We start from the raw sequence: 20,748 nt of genomic DNA, 5'->3' as shown, positions 1-20,748 counted from the left end.
CTTGCACGCGCCCAAGCTCTGGTCGTACTGCTGCTAGGTAGGGGCGCAGGCGGTCTGCAGATCTGGCGCTGCTGGGGTTGAGCCTGAGGGATGCGCGCTCTGGAGATAAGCAACGCCGCGGGGTGGGCTCGCGATGGGCAGCGGAAGAGAGGGGCTGGCGCGCTGGGGCTGGCGTGGATGGAGAGGCGCACGCGGCTGCTGAATGCGCGCAGGTGCTGCTGCTGGGGAAGGTGGCTGCGCGTAGAGCTGGTGGTCGCGCAGCAGGCGCGAGCTGCTGGGCTGAGGCTTGCGCGCGCGGCTGAGGGTTGCGGACACGGCTGAGGGGGTTTCGCGAGGAGGAGGAAGGCGCGCGGGTAGCGCGCGTCTGCTGCTGGGGCGCAGGTGCGCTGGGGCCGTGGATCGGCTAGGCCGCGTGGGCAGCAGTGCGCGGCGCTGCTGGATTGCACGAACGGCGGCAACTGCTGGTGGAAAGCGGCGAAGACGGCGGTGCGAGGAGGTGGCGGTGACGCACAGACTACAACGAAGAAAGGAAGAAGATGATGAATTTGCAGGCAAAAGAAATTGGGAGGAGACTGGGTTAGACCAGTCAAGAAAAACGTATGAAAAGTAGGGTCTTGGTCAAGACTCCCTCTTTGTTTTTTTTTTTTTTTTTCTTCTTCGCTATCGGAAAGGTTAGAAGGCGTGGGCACGCCTTGAAGGGCCTAGTTCTCTGGCCAGCGCATCCTATTGATACTCAAGCGAATTTTTGTCCAAGCGCGGGCACGTTTTGGGACTGTTAGTCTCCCATTTGCTCAGGGCACAGGCGCGCCCCTTTCAGGACGTGGGCACGCCTTGGGACCTCTACTCTTCTGTCCAACACCACAAAAACAGTCAAAACATTAAGATAAAACTAAAAAATCGCAGAGTAAGGAAAAATGATCACAACTAATATTGTACTCCTTGGGTTGCCTCCCAAGCAGTGCCTTTCTTTAACGTCTTTGGCTAGACATGGCTTTCAATTGTTTAAATCTCTCCACTTGGATCATCAAGGAATAAAACCTCCATTTGCTCATTATTAAACCCTTCATAATAGGGCTTCAAACGATGACCATTTACCACGAACTTCTTCTCCGTCTTCAGACTTTGGATTTCCACTGCACCATAATGAGAAATATTAGTAACAACAAATGGACCAATCCAACGGGAACGCAACTTACCAGGAAAAAACTTAAGTCTCGAGTGATAAAGTAGGACTTTTTGCCCTATGACAAACGACTTCCTCGACACTTGTTGGTCATGAAAAACTTTGCTTTTCTCCTTATAAATTACGGAATTCTCATAGGCTTCATTCCTTAGCTCTTCCAACTCTTGTAATTGGAGCTTTCGGTGTCCTCCAGCCTCCATGAGATCCATGTTACACCGCTTGAGCGCCCAGAATGCCTTGTGTTCAAATTCTACTGGTAAGTGGCACGGCTTCCCAAAGACTAACCTGTAAGGAGACATTCCAATTGGCGTTTTATACGCAGTGCGGTAAGCCCAGAGAGCATCTTCCAATTTCACACTCCAATCCTTTCTATCAGGCCTCACCATCTTCTCCAGGATCGACTTAACCTCTCTATTCGATATTTCGGCCTGACCATTCGTTTGGGGATGGTAGGGAGTGGACACTTTGTGGAGCACACCATACTTACGAAACAAGGCGGTGATCGTTTTATTGCAAAAGTGGGTGCCCCTGTCACTCACTATGGCTCTCGGCATTCCAAAACGGACAAAAATGTTAGATCTTACAAAATCTGCAACTACTCTAGAATCATTAGTCCGGGTGGCTTTTGCCTCCACCCATTTGGAAACATAGTCAACAGCAAGTATAATGTACAAGAAACCAAAAGATGAGGGGAAGGGACCGATGAAATCTATACCCCAAACATCAAAAATCTCAACAAATAATATGGGGTTTTGACTCATTTGATCTCTTCGAGAGATATTTCCCACCCTTTGACACTTATCACAAGATTTGCAAAACAGATATGCATCCTTAAACAGAGTAGGCCAATAAAAACCACTTTCCAACACTTTACGAGCCGTCCGCTTTGGACCAAAATGCCCTCCACATGCAAACGAATGACAGAAAGTCAAAATAGAGTGAAACTCACCTGCACTGACACACCTTCTTATCACTTGGTCTGAACATTGCCTCCACAGGTAGGGGTCATCCCAAAGGTAATATTTGGCATCACTCTTTAGCTTATCTCTTTTAGCTTTTGACCATCGTGCAGGTAATTGATTTGTTACCAAAAAATTGACAATGTCCGCGTACCAAGGTATTGACGAATCAATGGCCAGAAGTTGCTCCTCAAGGAATGACTCTCTCAACGGTAGATCCTCTTGATTTGTGAGCAACCGGCTCAAATGATCAGCCACCAGATTCTCAGCTCCGCTCTTATCCCTGATTTCTAGGTCGAACTCCTGCAGGAGTAAAATCCACCTGATCAGCCTTGGTTTAGCATCCTTCTTCGCCAGCAAGTACCTCAAGGCTGCATGATCAGAGAAAACTATTACTTTTGCACCCAATAAATATGGCCTAAACTTTTCTAGTGCAAAAACAACAGCTAGTAATTCTTTCTCCGTCGTGGAGTAATTAAGTTGGGCTCCACTTAAGGCTCTCGACGCATAATAGATCGCGTGTGGTGCTCTTCCAATTCTTTGTCCCAACACGGCCCCCACGGCATAGTCACTTGCGTCGCACATAATTTCAAACGGAAGGCTCCAATCTGGGGGTTGAACGACAGGCGGCGATGTCAATGATTCCTTCAGTTTATCAAAAGCCACCTTGCATTCATTTGTGAAATCAAATGGCACGTCCTTCTGCAGTAACTTGAACAGGGGTGCTCCTATCTTTGAAAAGTCTTTGATAAATCTCCTGTAAAAACCTGCATGGCCCAAAAACGAACGCACTTCCCGTACACATACGGGGTAAGGTAGAGCGGAAATAAGGTCTATTTTAGCTTTATCTACCTCTATTCCCTTAGCCGACACGACGTGCCCTAAGACAATGCCATGATCTACCATAAAGTGACATTTTTCCCAATTAAGTACCAAATTCGTCTCTATGCACCTTTTCAGAATTAGAGCTAGATTTTCAAGGCATTCATCAAAACTGTCTCCGTACACACTAAAATCATCCATGAATACCTCAATTATTTTTTCCACATATTCTGAGAAAATACTTACCATGCACCTTTGAAAAGTTGCCGGAGCATTGCAGAGACCGAAAGGCATCCTGCGATAAGCAAATGTACCGAACGGGCATGTGAATGTAGTCTTCTCCTGGTCTTCTGGTGCTATCGCGATCTGAAAGTAACCTGAAAAACCATCCAAGAAACAATAGTAAACACGACCTGCCAATCGTTCTACCATCTGATCAATAAAGGGGAGGGGGAAATGGTCCTTTTTAGTCACGGCATTTAGCTTCCTGTAGTCGATGCACTGACGCCAGCCAGTAGCTTTCCTGACCGGGACCATATCACCCTCCTGGTTCTCCTCCACGGTCACTCCCGCCTTTTTCGGGACTACCTGGACAGGACTCACCCATGGGCTATCCGAGATAGCAAAAATGATCCCCACCTCTAGAAGCTTGAGTATCTCCTTTTTCACAACTTCCATCATCAGGGGATTCAACCTCCTTTGAGCCGGTCTTACTGGCTTCGCATCTTCCTCGAGCCGAATTCGGTGCATACATAAGAATGGACTTATTCCCTTGATGTCTGCTATACTCCACCCAATTGCCTCCTTATGCTCCCTCAGGATCCGCACTAGTTTGTCTTCTTGACTTGGAGACAGGTGTGCAGAGATGATTACCGGCAGTGTCTCCCGGTCTCCTAGGAATGCGTACTTAAGATGCTTTGGCAGAGACTTTAATTCTAACTCTGGTGCCTGCACAACTGAAGGAAGCAGCTTTGTTTGGGCTTCTGGCACAAAAAGTGAAGTAAGTTCATACCTTGGGGATACGGGTGGAAGTGAGTGTAAGGCTTCCACAGCATGGAGCAAATTTCCCCTTAGGTCCACATCAGGAGTTACACCCAACTCCAGATGCTTGACTAGAGCCACTTCCAAAGCGTCTTCGCCATCTAATTCGAAAATTTCCTGCACAAAAGGCTCAATGACGCTCAAAGCAAAGACCGAGTTAGATTCTTCTGGATACTTCATCGCCTCAAAAATATTGAAATTCACAGTTTCACCATCAAATTCCATTGTCAAAGTACCCTCATTCACATCTATTTTAGTCCTGACAGTGCTAAGAAATGGTCTACCTAACAAGATAGGTGACGGGTTTAATGATTTTTCATCTCCCATGTCCAAGATATAAAAATCTGCAGGAAAAACCAATTCATTTACCTGAACCAAGACATCCTCAACTAGCCCCTCTGGATATGCATTTGTGCGATCAGCTAGTTGGATTATGATGGCTGTTTCTTTAAGTGGCCCAAGATTTAGAGAAGCAAAAATGGTTTTTGGCATCACATTGATTGATGCCCCTAAATCTAACATTGCTTCCCTGATCGGTGTATTCCCTATCTTACAGGGAATCGTGAACATACCTGGATCTCCGCACTTGGGTGGGAGCTTTCTTTGGAGCATTGCTGATACATTCTCTCCCACCGCTACTCTTTCGTCCCCTCTCAGTTTCCTCTTATGGGTGCACAGATCTTTGAGAAATTTAGCATATTTTGGTATCTGCTTGATTGCATCCAGTAAAGGGATGTTAATCTCCACTTTTCGGAACACATCCAAAACCTCTTTTTCCTTCTCTGCCTTTTTTCTTTTCTCCAGCCTGCAAGGAAAAGAAGGTAAGTTAGATTTAATAGTGGGCGGAGAAGTGAAGGTTACTTTAGGATCCTTGCGAATACGCCCTTCCTCTTCAATTTCCTTCTCTATCTCCTCTTCACTTTTGCTTTTTGAACTTTCCACTTTAGGCCCTTCCAGTTCCTTGCCACTCCTCAACGTCATGGCACTTACATTTCTGGGATTTACCTCGGGTTGCGATGGCAGTTTCCCATAAACGTGGGACTCCAAGCGGTTGATGGCAGTTGCCAATTGGCTTATTCGAACGTCTTGGTCCTTCTTGTCAGCTTTGATATCCTGCTGGAGCTGCGCGGTATTCGCGGCCAAGGATCTGATCTCCTGTTGGAGCTGGGTGGTAGTCGTGGCCAAGTTAGTAGTAGTCGTGGCCAGGTTTTTGACTAGGTCCTCCAGGGAACTCCCTGAATTGGAGGACGAGGGTTGAGATTTTGGTTGCCATGGCTGATGGAATCCTGGTGGACGATTCGGAAATGAATTTTGTTGCCTGTTCCCATAACTGAGATTGGGATGGTCCCTCCAACCCGGATTGTACGTATTGGAGTATGGGTCGTACTGCCTGCGGGGCGCGGGCACGCCTCCGGCCATGTTTACCTGTTCTGCCCCGTCCTCTTGCAAAATGGGGCACGAGTCTGTGCAATGGTCCATGCTAGTGCAGATTCCACACACCTTCGCTCGCGGCGTGTCTCTCATGGCCAATTGTCTAACAACAGACGTCAATTCTGACAGTTGCTGCTGTATGGATGAAGTCTCTACCTCGTTGACTCTACGGGGAGGGTTGCTCTCACGTAAGCCAAATTGCTGGGAGTTCTCTGCCATGGCTTCGATGAGCTCCCACGCTTCCTTCGGTGTCTTGTTTGCAAGTGCTCCCCCACTCGCAGCATCAATGATACTCCTATCGGTTGATTGGAGCCCTTCATAGAAGTATTGGATTAACAGTTGTTCACTAATTTGATGCTGCGGGCATCTAGTGCACAACTTGTTAAACCTGTCCCAGTATTCATACAAGGACTCACCGGGATATTGTTTAATGCCGCAGATCTCCTTCCTCAAACTCGCAGCCCGGGATGCAGGGAAGAATTTTTTCAAAAATTTCTTCTTTAACTGTGCCCATGTGGTAATACTACCCGCTGGTAGGTAGTATAGCCAATCTTTTGCTGCATCCTTGAGAGAGAAGGGGAAAGCTCTAAGTCTTATCTGCTCCTCAGTGACCCCAGGAGGTTTCATGCTAGAGCAAACTACCTCGAACTCCTTGACGTGCTTGTGGAGTTCTTCGCCAGAGAGGCTATGGAAAGAAGATAGGAGGTGAATCAACCCCAACTTCAGTTCGAAAGCGGTATTCTCAGCCAAAGTGGGGAATGTGATGCATAAAGGCTGGTGAGTCAGCTCCGGGGCAGCCAGCTCTCTTAATGTTTGGGTGTTGGCCATGCTTACTTCGTCTTCCGCTGACTCATTTGCAGCAAATAAGTGCCCTTCTTTTTGCCTCTTGGTCTCTTGCCTCCGCCTACGCGCTGCCTTCTCAACCTCAGGATCGTATACCAATTCACCTGTGCGAGAAGAACGGGGCATAAACTAGCAAAAATACCAAGAAAAATAAAATAAAATAAAAACTGAATTTAGAAAGAAACAAATAATCCAAACGCCGGCTCCCCGGCAGCGGCGCCAAAAATTGACAGGTGCCGAACCTGTGCAATAATAATTACTAAAAAGTCCTAATTACCATCTCAATTAACTAATTATAGAACAAATCCAAGTACTGGAGCAGGGACCCTAGGTGTGCAATGGGTTACTTGATTCACCATGTTCCCGAAGAGTTTGCTTGATCCGATATACCGGATTTGTCTATAAAAATACTAATTTTGCGTACAATGGCAAGTAGGGTCGATTCCACAGGGAGCAGGTAGGAAATTATTTCTTTCCAAATCAGTAAAACAAAATTGGGGGATTTTCGATGGGAGAGAAATAAATAAAATAAAAGTAAAATAAAAATAAAGCGAACTAAATTCAAAACTAACTCACAAAGCACAATTCACTAGAAATAGCAATTAATAAAAGTTCTACCCAAAGGATCAACTGCTCAGGCACGGTCCAATTAAATGATCATCGATGCACAGATATTTAATCAATTCGTCACTAGATTGGTTATAGTTATCAATAAGCTCTGACAACCAATTCTTCCTTACCTTTTCGACAGTCAAGGTACGACCATTGACTGCTTCCCTAACCAGATAACAACCCTAGGTACGACCGTAGGAATTTAATTACCCGTTTGCATTAGAGCTAGAAGAACCCAATCCTAACCCCTAAACACGCTAAGAGGGTTTATTTAAATTAGATCCTGCATTTCCCCATCATAAAGCCAATTATGGTGGTTGCCACGGGGTGTTAACTAAATGAACAATTACGGATTCTATTTAATTAACGTGGCAGTAGGCTATTAAATTAAATCAAATACCCGGCCGTTGATATTCAATTAATAAAATACCCATGAACAATTAATTCAAGAAACGCACGAATAATAACGAATTGGAAGAAATAATGAAAGCTTGATTAGATCTCACAGATGTGGTGGACCGCGCCCTCGCGTCACCCTTTGGGTAGAGGAGAAAATTAGCCGCTCCTCATCGTGTCAATCTCGCGTGATTTAATTGAATTCATTCAATTAATTTCCCAAGAATTGGAAAAGATGAATTAACGAAGGAACGGCTGAAAAACCTTTTCTTCCCTTTGTTGGGTTTCGTGTTCGTACCCCTGGAGCGAAAGTAGAAGCAAAAGTCGAATAGGGAAAAATTGTACAGAAGCCAAAAGCAAAAGCTACAGCAACGGAGAAAGTCTCCAATGTCTGACCCAGATCCGCAGGAGAAAACAAAGGAGAAAGTAAAAATGTCTGACAAGTCTTCTCTTTTTCAAAGTAGAAAAAGAACCTTAGGCTAAAAAGTCGATGTCAATCTTGCTTTGTCCTTTTCTTTTTATAGCCGCCGTCCAAGAAGGAGATAAAGAAGGAAACGTCTGGTGCAAAGCCTAGTGTTGTCCCTAGAGCTCTGATCCCACGCTCCGGGTTCACGTGGACCACGGTCCGTCTTTCGGTTTCGTCCACCTTCCAAGGCATGGCCACGCTCTGAAATGAAAGATCTTCTGGAAATTGCCTCGCGAGCTCATTTTTTATGCCGACCACCTACAATGCACGCAAATACCTAATATGAGTGAAATTCCAATTCTTAGCACCGTGAATAGTCAAAATTAGGACAAAATAACAGTGCAAAACGCATCAAATAACAGCTCTATCAAATATACTAATATATTAATAATTCATATTATTGGCTTTGTTTATTTTTTTTGTACATTAATAGAAGCAATAATCATTACGTAATTCTAAAACAACAAACTCAAAATAAAAATAACTATTTCAAAAATAATAATACAATTTAAAATATAATACAAGAAAGTTTGAAGGAAATAAAAATACAATCTGGAGTTTGAGAACATTTGATGCTTGAAGCATAATAATGGAGCTTAGAAAGAGTCGAGCCTTGAGAAGCTAGATAAAAAGTTGTGACTTTGTATTTTTAAAATAATCCTCGTACATTCTTAATTCAAGTGAATTCTATTACCTTTTATTTCCTTTGTTTACTTTTATGTAGTGTTTTTTTAGTTGTTATATTTTCTGTTGTAAGCTGTGGATGAATTGAGCATTTAACAAATAGTTTGAACTCAACACATTAAGGGCTCGATTTGAGGGTGGATTTTTGACAAGTTTGAGTTCAAACAATATAATAAGAGGAGGAAATAATATAATATCGAGCCTATAATATCGAATTGAACTTGATCTCAAATTTAGAACTCGTATAGAATTCGAGTTCAAATTTAAATTTATCTAATATTTTGAATCGAACATAATAGGTCAAAAGTTCGATTCAATTCATTTATAAGTCCATTTGTACTAATGCTACACTAATACCAGAAGGAAATAAGAGTTTGTTGGGTATAATAGTCTTATAAAAAGAGTAATCAAAGGGGACAAGAAATAGATAAATGTATGAAGAGTAATTAAGAGGAACTAGAAACAGATATGCATGTTGGGGGGGGGGGGAAGGGGAAGGGGAAGGAGAAGCCGAGAAGGAGATTAATCTATCATAGATAAAATGTCTTAGTCCCTTTAGGATTATTCCGAAAGTTTTGGGGGTTGTTGAGGTTAGGGGTGCAAACGAATCGAGCCGCTCGCGAGTGGTTCGATTCAAGCTCGACTCGAGCTCGAGCTCAAAACATTAAGCTCGTTAGCTCGCGAGCCGGCTCGCGAGCTCGAGTATATATATATTTATTTTTTTATTTTTATTTTTAATAGTAAAATTACATAAATATCCTTAATATTTTATTATTTATTAAGAAAAAATATTATTTTATTTATTTTTTAAAAAATAAATTTTTTATTTTTTATTTTTTCGAGCTCGAGTTCGCGTTCGATGAAATTAAATCAAGGCTCGACTCGATAGCCAAAGCTCGACTCGTTCGGCCCTAGGGGGTGAGCGAAGGGGCTGCATGCCCAGCCCCCACTTCCATCCTTGTTGAAAAAAGGGATTTGTAGGTATTAACAACATACCCATGCAAATTTGGTGTATTTAAACAAAAATATTGATTATCAAAATTGTTGACGTACATTTATTTGATTTTGACTATTACTTATTGTGATTTTTCGTTAGTTGTCTTAAATTGCGTTGAAGACAAATTTGTTTTAATCGAAATATTAGATGGACTAAATATTGGGGACCAAAACTGTACTTTTGTTGCACATTAAACGTTTGATTTTGGTGGGATAATTGATTGAGTTAATTCTCCTTTAGCATTTCTGGTTCAAACACTACAAGAAATTTGGTCATTAGTGACAACATTTCTCAGTGATGAAAAAAAATCGTCACAGAATGGAGTCCTTTAACCACAATACAGCAAGTTGTCGCAATTGAGTCAAGGGAGCCAACACATCAGTGACGACCTTGTATTGTCGTCACAATTCGATTCCCGCCAGGAGTCATGAATAGAGCGGGAACTGCAATAGTGATGACTTTCTAAAAGGTGTCAGTATTAATAGCACTTTCTTTGACAACTTTACAATTGTTGTCACTGATAACATTGTATAGCCGTTAGTGACAACCTAGTCTTGTCACTGTTTGATTTAAAATATTTATTACTTTTTGCAACTATTACTCCTAATTTTTTGTAATTATTATGTGTTCTCTAATGATTTTTAATTGTTATATGCTTATGAGCCTCCTTATTAGTTTAATTTTCTTGTACATGTAATAACTTCATTAGAATAAAAATAATTAAAAAATAAAAAATTCATTAGTGTAAATAAACTTGTGACTACTTAACTTAGAATAATTATTAGTTAATATGATATGAATATAAATAAGAGTTTTCAAATTGAACTAGTTATCAAAGTGGATAAATCCTAAACTCCATAGTTAATTAACTAGTACACTTTATGTATTAGTTTAATTGTGCATTTTTTTCTTATTTGAAGATAATGGATTAATAGTGAAGTTTTGTATTGGATGTTAATTGAATGTCCACTATTTAAAATGTGCTTTGTTAATTGAATATGCTCTATTTAAATCTACTAAAAATTAATGGCAACCCAGGTTTGTTTTGCAAATTAGTAGTACAATAACTTCAAACAAAATCAACTGATAACATGCGTGGCTTATCAGTATAAAATAACTAAAGAGTTCATTTACAATAACTGACTTTAAAAAACACTATATACAAACCAATAGACACAAATATATGGGAACTCCTAAAAATTAGGGGTGAACCATCTTTTAGTTTATATCGGTCATACAAGTCATATGTTATTTAAAGTAGAATTTTCCATAACTAAACACCTATGGTACTACTAGACTAAATTAAAAGAATGAAAGAGATGTAAGATATACTAATTTAGTTTTGCAATTTTGAGGAAGTGATATAAAGTTTTAACACCTGTATGAATTATTTGAAGTTATTCAACAAAAAAATATTTGAAGTTATTACCAAAAAAATTGAACTATTTGATGTTGAACAAAAGTACATTTACCACTTGTATTAATTTAACAAAAACTTGACTCCCATTATGAAATTTTTTGACAAAAATGTTAAAAGGTAGCAATTAATAATGTATTAGTAAAATTATACTTCAACCAAAAAAACTTGATTGCAATTTTGGGGAACTCAATGAACCGATATTTCACTGAAACTAAATAAACAAAGTATGTGAAAAATATGTGGTGCGGGTCAAATTTGAAAAACAAACATTTTGTAACCCAATAGAAAAGCTCTCCGCTTTACTCTCCATTCGTCTCCCACTCTCTCATTTTACATCCTCAAACAAACTATTAACAAAAAAACAATTCTCCTTTTCCTCTCCATAGATCGATCATGTCTTTGTGATGTTGAACAGAAGAAGTGCTCCACCAACTCTTTGCAACAAAAGGTATCTCATGTCTCTCCTTCTTCTCCCCGATTTTTCCCCAATTTTTTTTGCCGTAATTATTTTTTGGGATAATTGCAGGAACCTCCCCTGAGATTTTTGACATTTGCACTGACCTCCCCTCAAGGTTTAGAAATTGCATTCACCTCCCCTGAACAGTAACAATTCGTTGCAGAAACCTCCCTGACAGCTTTTGTAGATGTTAGATAAGAAATTTCTTCCAATTTTGCCCTATTCTTGCTTGACAATTATTATTTGCTTGACAATTGCTTAACTAATTATCTAATTAGTTAATAGTTAAACTAATTAACTATTAACTAATTATCTAATTAGTTAATAGTTAAACTAATTAACTATTAACTAATTATCTGATTAATTATTAACTAATTAACTAATTATCTAATTAATTATTAACTAATTATCTAATTATCTAATTAATTAATTAACTAATTAACTACTTTCTATTTATCTAATTAACTGCTTAACTAATTAACTAAAGCTGTTGTCTGTCCGAAACTAACAAACTATTTGCATGTTAAACTAATTAACTGCTTAACTAATCAGCTAATTAACTAACTAACTAATTAACAGACTATTTGCATGTTAAACTATATGTAGTACGCATTACCTATTTAAAGTATCGGCTCTTTATGGGTATTTTACTTTCAAACATTTAATTTATGATAAAAACATCAATGTTTGTAAGTAAAATTCAAAAAGTGTTACAGTAATATTCTTACAAAAAGGGAGGGGCATAGGGCCATAAATTAAATGTTTGAAAGTAAAAATATTGATATTTTTTGTAACACTTTTTGAATTTTACTTACAAACATTGATATTTTCATCATAAATTAAATGTTTGAAAGTAAAATACCTATAAAGAGCCGATACTTTAAATAGGTAATGCGCACTGCATATAGTTTAACATGCAAATAGTTTGTTAATTAGTTAGTTAATTAATTAGTTAATTAGTTAAGCAGTTAATTAGTTAATTAGTTAAGCAGTTAATTAGTTAATTAGTTTAACATGCAAATAGTTTGTTAGTTTCGGACAGACAATAGCTTTAGTTAATTGGTTAATTAGATAAATAGAAATTAGTTAATTAGTTAATTAATTAATTAGATAATTAGTTAGTTAATTAGTTTAACATGCAAATAGTTTGTTAGTTTCGGACAGACAATAGCTTTAGTTAATTAGTTAATTAGATAAACAGAAATTAGTTAATTAATTAATTAGATAATTAGTTAGTTAATTAGTTAAGTAGTTAATTAGTTAATTAGTTTAACATGCAAATAGTTCGTTAGTTTCGGACAGACAACAGTTTTAGTTAATTAGTTAATTAGTTTAACATGCAAATAGTTTGTTAGTTTCGAATAGACAACAACTTTAGTTAATTAGTTAATTAGATAATTAGTTAATTAGATAAACAAAAATTAATTAATTAATTAATTGGATAATTAGTTAGTTAATTAGTTAATTAGTTTAACATGCAAATAGTTTGTTAGTTTAGGATAGACAACAACTTTAGTTAATTAGTTAATTAGTTTAACATGCAAATAATTTGTTAGTTTCGGATAGACAACAACTTTAGTTAATTAGTTAATTAATTAATTAGATAATTAGGTAGTTAATTAGTTAAGCAGCTAATTAGTTAATTAGTTTAACATGCAAATAGTTTATTAGTTTCGGACAGACAATAACTTTAGTTAATTAGTTAATTAGATAAATAGAGATTAGTTAATTAGATAAACAGAAATTAGTTAATTAGTTAATAGTTAATTAGATAATTAGTTAATTAGTTAATAGTTAATTAGATAATTAGTTAATAGTTAATTAGTTTAATTATGCAGAAATAGTTTGATTAGTCAATAACTATTAACAATTAGATAATTAGTTAATTAGTTAATAGTTAATTAGATTATTAGTTATTAATTAATTAGATTATTAGTTATTTAGTTAATTAGTTAAACTATGCAGAAATAGTTAATTTAGTGTAATTTTTATTAACAAACGTTTTGTTGGGTTTGATGAAAGTACTCATCTCATTCATTTGGTAAAATTAAATCATGTCAGGGATACTTTAGTAAATTGATCCACTTTTGCCTATTAAATTGCCTCCAACTTTTGATAGGGGAGGTCAGTGCTATTTCAATATTGATAGGGGAGGTCAATGCTATTACTATAAAAGTCAGGGGAGGTTTCTGCAATTATCCCTTATTTTTTTGCCAAAAAATTGTGCCCAATTTTTTTTGGATATTTTTGAGTTATGGGTGAAATCATCTCCACTAGAATTATTTTAGTTGTGAATACCATTACTTCATTCTTTTTTATTGTACAAGATAAAGGGTTTCAGTGGGGTTGGTGGTGGATACCAGTTTGAGGTTGAGTTTGGGGACGAAGGTGATTACGATGTAGAGGGGTTTGTTTCTTGGAATGGGATGGAAAACGGGGACAAGAAGATGGGAATAAAATGAAGGGGGGAATTACAAGGGTGTGCGTAAGATAAACAGGGAGCCCCCGACAAAGAATATAGCAGTACTCAAACCCATAAAGAATACCCATTTTCCTAGTCACACTCCCTCTAGATTTAAGGGTTCCTTTGTTCTCTAGCTCCATCAGATTTGGGTCTAGGGAAACGTTTGGAATGTAAATATTCCTTCAATTATGGCAAGAGAATAATTTATTGTAGTATAATCACTTTTGTATTCTTCTTGTCCGGCTTGGCGTTTGTTTGTTGAATGGGTTGGTACTTGTTAGCAGTTAGCAGCACTTGGGTTTTTGAAGAATTATATGATCCTTAAGATCGGTAGAAAATTCATTAATGTAAACCTCTCAATGTTAATGTTTACGTCTTTACGCGACGACAGGATAGTGATAGACTATGGGAATGAAACCTATACTCATGTCTATCATTTGCTTTAGTGTCTGCTTTGTGTTTACTGGGCTGAAAATGAATGGATCTACAAACAGTTTTTCTTTTTCATTTTTGTCTTTTAAAGTATTCTCCTGAAGCAGCCTTCATTTATGTAAAACACCCTTTTTAAGTTTTAACACACAATTACTACTCTTCCAATTTCTAATTATAAACAATATTATATGAATTCACTTCTTCTTCATGCAGTTTTAAACAAAAAAAAATGAAACAAGAGTTGGCCAATCGCATCTTGGCAAATTTAGTGATTCGTTAAATTAGGTAAATATCCAGAAAAACGCTTTACTATGACCAGTTGAAAGTGAAACTTTGTGAACTGTTGGATTCTTGTACGCTTTACATCCTAATTAGCTATACTGGTAGGAGTGGAAAAGATTTAAGAGGTGATTATGATGTAGATATGGCTATGAGTGGCTGCAAGTGAGAAAAATAGTGGGCTAAGTGGTGCTGGGTAGAGAGGGAATTGGGAAATGGCAAGGTTTAGTGGAATTTTTTCTGATGTAAAAAATTTCCCTCTTTTCTTTTTTTTGTGCTGAAGTGGAGCATAATTCAAATATAATACAAAAGCCGCATGGGAAATATGTATATATTGCACATCTTTTGCATTAGGAGTCATAATTTTCTCAAGTTTTGTGGTTAGTTAAGGAGTACGGACTTTGTGATACTACTTTTAATTGCCTTATATAGCTAACTATGTTACAAGCAGGTGTTTTTAGTTTTTTTGAGGAAATCATCATATTCAGATTATGGTATAAGCTGGAGACAGCATTTTCCTTGCCAAAGGTACACATCAAGCTTGATTTTCATTGTCCAAATTCTAGAGTTTATCTTGAATAAGTAGTTCTTTGCTACCATTTTTTTCGTATTTGGTGATGGACTACCTGAATGAATATGTAAGTTTTGACGATTATGTAGTGTTTAGTCGTAACGTTATTAGGTACAAGTATAGATTAGTATCAAAATTAAAAGAAGGAAACATATGTTTTATATGCAAACATTTTCTTATAAGAACTACAACTACCATTTTATTCATTGTCTTTTAGCTTATAATGCACAGTATCGTTTCATAGGGACTTCATTGGTTTGTTATTGTCTTGCAGCTTATTATGCTGATGCTATTGGTCCTTGCTATGGAATTTCCAATTATTGTGATGTTTTTTGGGTAAATATATACTCCTTTCTATCTTTGTTAGACTTGTTTCAAATGGTTGGGTCTTGTCAACAAAGTTTCTGTAAAAGTGACAATTGTCACTTTGTTCTAGGAGACATTTGCATATAAACAAGCTACAGGTGGTCTCTAAGCTAACTAGTAGAAAAGAAATTTCATAATCTAGTATTTCATGACATCTTATGCAAACTTTTCTTGATAACTACGTACTTTTATGCTATTTAAGCTACTAGCATGTGATATTTGCTATTAGAACTTTTGAAAATTGAAAGTAGGTTGGTTAGTGAATGTATTGGTTCGCCTCATAGTTAGAAGCTTCGATTTATAGTGGAGCATCTTTTCCATTTTTACACAGTTTCACTAAAATATTAGATGCATCAAATCTTTTATTATTAAAATCATTAATATATTATCAATAGGCGCTAAGAATCTCTAGATATGTCGAATTTTATTTGTCATCAAAATTTGGTCTAGAGATAAACAATATGCATTTTCAATACCTGAAAAGTTGAAGTTGCTATGCATAATCTATAGAATGAACCATACAAATGGAGCCTATGAAGCCATAGAAGGAACACTGTTTGGTTCTTAATATGGTAGCATAAGCATATTAATTGTTTCTTGAGTTCTTAATAATGTAATAAAAGTAAAAGAAGTGTTTCTTGAGTTCTAATGTTCTAAGTGTTTATCTCTTACTTTTCCTTTATTTAGTCATTGTCCAGATTATACTTAAAAGGAATGATTTAGCTTAGTTTCTTGAAAATTCTTTAGTTATCTTTATTGTCTCAAGTTTTTCTTATGACCTACTAATAATTGCAGTACTCCACTGCAGATATGTTGCTCGTTTTAGCTTTTTGGAAGATCAGCAGCAGGAGTTGCTAATTGACTCAAGGACGATAAAGAAAATCTTATACTTACGAAATGTCATGACAACACATATTTTTTTGGGACTTGGATTTGTTTTGTAAAGCTACCTTGACTTATATGTGAAATTTAGGCCAAATACCACTTATCAAACTATTTGTAGGGTGTTGTTGAACTTCATTATGATATTTGAATGCTTGATATGATATTTTGGCATTTCGTAATGCAATGGATGCGTTCATTTGCTAATTGTCAAGCATTGTCATTTTTTTCGTTTATAGATATAATTGTAGTAGGAAAATCTTACAAATTTCATGGTGATAAAGTGTTATCACTGAATCAGAATTTTCCATTAATAATAACCTGTTGTCATAGAATTAAAAAGTGTTTAGTGACAACAAAAGTTGTTAGTAATTAGTCTATACCAATGACAATTACGGATCACTTTTAGTGACGACATTGCTTTGTATATTATTGACAAGATATTATCTCATCACTAAAATTACAACAATTACTGACGATACCTGTTGTCACAAAATAGTCCCATTCACTGACGACTTTTATTGTCGTCACTATGTACTTTTACCGACGGGCTTTCAGTGACGACCCTGTGACAATTAAAAAGTTGTCAATAAAAGTTATCAGTGACGACTTTTTATTTTTTTGTGACAAAAATAGCTTGTCATTGAAGACCAATTTTCTTGTAGTGAAAATAGTTCGTCTTTCTCTTTGGCATTTTCTAAATAAACGGTGATTTGAAATGGAGCTTGTTACGTGAACATTTGCCCACTGGAAAGGAAATGCGCATGCTAAACAAATATTGAGATCAAGGCATCCAAGCTGAATTCTGGTCCGGATACAAAGCTTTCAAGGAAACCTTCACGTTAACCAATGAAATTAAAATTGAGTGCAGGTGCATGGTCTCTCTCAATCAGCATAATTGCTTGGCAATAGTCTGATTACAGTAATAAAAAATTTATTAGGTTGCAAACTGATAATATATTAAATAAAAAAGGTTTCAGTATTGACATATTGTCATTGTTGTAAGACCACTTTTCTTGGTTTAATCTATCAATGATCTTGTCTGCATAATGACAGGGTGTCGAGCCTGTGTAATAATAATCACCTACTCAAGAAAAATACAAATTTTGTATATAGCGGTGAGCAGGGTCGAATCCACAGGGACTGGGGATAATTCGTTTCTTCTAGAGTTCAGCGCATGGGGGATTTTTGAAAAATATAAAATAACTAATTAACTAACTAATGAAACAACTAATAGAAATAAACAAGAATTAATCAATAACCAATACGACTCTAGCCAAAGGTGCAACTTTTCAGACACGGTCCATTCAACTGATCATCGATGCAAAGATAATTCAATTACTCATTACTAGATTGGTTATAGTTGTCATACACGCGATGAACAACCAGCCTTTTCTTAATTTCTCGATAGTTAAGGTACGACTGTTAACTATTTCTCTAATCAAGAAATAACCCTAGGATTTAATTACTCGATTGCATTAATAATTAGAAAAGCTCAACCCTAACCAACAAACACGCTACGAGGGTTTGTTCAAGTTAGATCATACGTTTCCCTAATCTGAAACCAATCACGCTAGTCGGCACTAGTATTAATCGATTGAACAATTACGGATTCAATCAATTAATTTGGCATTAGATCATTAGGTTAATTCGAATATCGAACCATTGACATTCAAATAACAAAACAAATATAAGCAATTAAATCAGGAAACGTATAGATACCAATGAACAAAAGAAATAAATAAAATTAATTCGATCTCACAGATATTTGGAACCGCGCCTTCAAGTTTGCCTTCGACTAGATGACAGGTTTAGCCACGCCGCATAAATAAATCTCCACCCAAATTAATTGATTGCAAAGGCATCGGATTTTTCACTAAATAATCAAGAGGTAAAAGATATTTCCCCAGTTGGGACTTTTGTCAAACAGTAGGCGTCCATGAAAGGAAACTAAACTATTGCTAAAAGCTATCCTCCTCTCTATACGTTTCTTCTTGTCCTTTTTAAAGTCCAATGACTAATGCCTTTTCTCTTTTCCGCCGTGGTCCCCACGAGCAAATTGGGAGTCCAAGTACCAGAGGAAAGCCCTTGCCAATTCCACTTTTCTTGTTTCCTCTTGGTAGGAGGACTCCTACACATACAAGTCAACTATCAATAAATAAGAGCTCTCCATCAGCACCCGAAAATGGAGGTTTTGTAGCACCATGTGGGCCCAACTTGTATATCTGCTGGAGGCTCTAGCGTGTGCAGGATTTTTCTCAATAAAATCTCATTTTTAGCATTTGTCAGTTCCACTTCCTGTAGATAGGTCCAAATACTAAAAATAAGTATATATTAACAACTAAAACAATATTTGGCAAGGACAAGAGGGGAAATTAGCAATAAAATTACTAATAATTAGCACCCTATCAATTCCCCCCACACCTGAACCATGCTTGCCCTCAAGCATGAGAACAGCAATTGAACACCAGAATTTGACACTAGTCATTGCTCCAACTACCGTATTGCCAAGATACCCAGAAAAACATATACCAAGTATCACAGGTTAAGATCAAAGAAAAACCACCCCGGTTAGCTTCCCAACCACCAACTCCTCCAATTTAAAGCAAACTAATCTAAGAAAAAGGAATAGTTGCTCACATTTATCAGCAAATGATCTAATTATTAACCAAAATCTCGACATTAAGATCACAAACCGGCAAGCTGACTTATTCACAAACTAACACAATCTTAACTTTACTTCTTCTTTTTTCTTTTTTCTTTTTTTTTTTTGAGTAACAAAAGACTTAGTCTATAGCCCTAAAGTCTTTTGACACGAACTCCAACATTTGTCAGATGTAGGAGCCCAGTTACTCAGCTCCAATCGCTACGGGACCACGCACTCATAGTAGCTACTATCTTTTGACGCGATAATCGACACTTTAGGTGAAGATCCCCGGTTATTCAGTAGTAACCACTAGTGGAGTACAGTCACACTTATTTACAATTGTATAGTACAATAACTAAAAATCACACAAAAGTAACAGCAGCCAGCCTCAAATTTCCAAACATGGAGAACTAAAATTAATAACTAGACCAATTCACATGAAAAATGCCAACAATCATTCCCTATGCCTAGAAAAGTTAACCAAAAATTAGAAAAGTCAAGCAATTACTGATATTCACCAGAGAGATATTCCTGAATTCAACCACATTAATTTGATACCATTTTATTACTAAAACTCAGCAATAGCAGAATTAGAAACAACAATCCAACATCAAAACTTGGTATTCATAGAAGGACTGATCACTAAATAAAAAGAAATGAAATGAAAGATAGGCAAAAAACTAACTAAAAATAAAGGAAAAGCCTCTAGAGCCTAAAAACTACTAATACTAGTACCACTACGATCCCCCCCCCCACACCTAATTCACACATTGCCCTCAATGTGATAATGTAAAAGTAGAAGGAAGGAGAGGGGCAACGGTACTTCCCTGAAGTCATCAAAACAGCAGCAAATTAGAGGCAACCAACTTCAATAAGCAAATGTAAGTGTTACAGGCACCTCCCAATTTAACAAACAACCGCAACAAATTATCCACAATTAGACACAAATTACATCAAATTAGACACAATTGGATCCAAAATCGTAACAACTGTCTCCAATTGGATAGTCAATTACCCAATTCAACCTACCAAAATTAGCAATTGACCCAAGAAAATGGCAACTCCAACAACCACAGTTCAAAATGCGGACAACAACTTAAGCACGAGGTGTTTAGCTCGCAATCAGACATGTAACCAAATAAAATCAACAAAGGTAGGTAAAACACCCCAAGTTAATACCACAGAATAGCAGAAATTAAAATGAGACCCAAATGACAAGTATCTCCCAAATCACCCCCAACAATTCTCGAGCAAATGAACTGGGCACAAGAGCCGTCAAATTTTATCCCCCAAATGCAATAGAAACCTCAAGTAGTCAAAACCCAAACAATATTCAACAATGTAATCAATACTAGATAATGCCCCCAAATGGAGTAGCAAATAAACTTAGTTCCACCAACATTAACCCCAAAAAATGCCTAAATCGCCCCCTGCTTTTATCTATCAAGAAACCTAAGAAACAAAAGCGCAAATTCCAGCAATATAAGAACCAGAAAAATACGAATCGAGGTTGAAAATGCAATACCTCCACCTGTCAATTTTTGACAGGTGGTAACACGCTGGGGTGGAGCTGGTGGAGACGAGAGAAGGACGTGGAGTGGTGGTGGACCAAGTGGGGAGAGAGAGGGATGAGCGCGGGGGCTGTGGTGAGCTCGTGAGCATCGTTGAGTGGTGGACGGCCGCGAGGGGAGAGAGGAGAGGCCGTGGGTAGAGCTGACGCGACCGTGGGTGCAGTTGGTGGCGTGCGGGGAAGTAGCGTTGGGCAGCGGAGGCATACGATGGAGTAGTGGCGGCCG

The 20,748-nt window shown here is 37.5% G+C and overlaps 1 non-coding gene across 1 annotated transcript; it reads left to right on the top strand.

Annotated features, from left to right (window-relative positions):
- The first annotated feature begins 5,785 nt into the window (after positions 1-5,785).
- LOC113772682 lies at positions 5,786-5,892 on the top strand. Its single transcript, XR_003468643.1, has one exon. It is a non-coding gene; the product is annotated as a small nucleolar RNA R71 (small nucleolar RNA).
- The last annotated feature ends 14,856 nt before the right edge of the window (positions 5,893-20,748 follow it).

Source organism: Coffea eugenioides, chromosome 5, assembly GCF_003713205.1.
Source record: "Coffea eugenioides isolate CCC68of chromosome 5, Ceug_1.0, whole genome shotgun sequence".
Lineage (NCBI taxonomy): Eukaryota > Viridiplantae > Streptophyta > Magnoliopsida > Gentianales > Rubiaceae > Coffea > Coffea eugenioides.
This window is presented reverse-complemented; position numbering and strand designations above follow the sequence as displayed.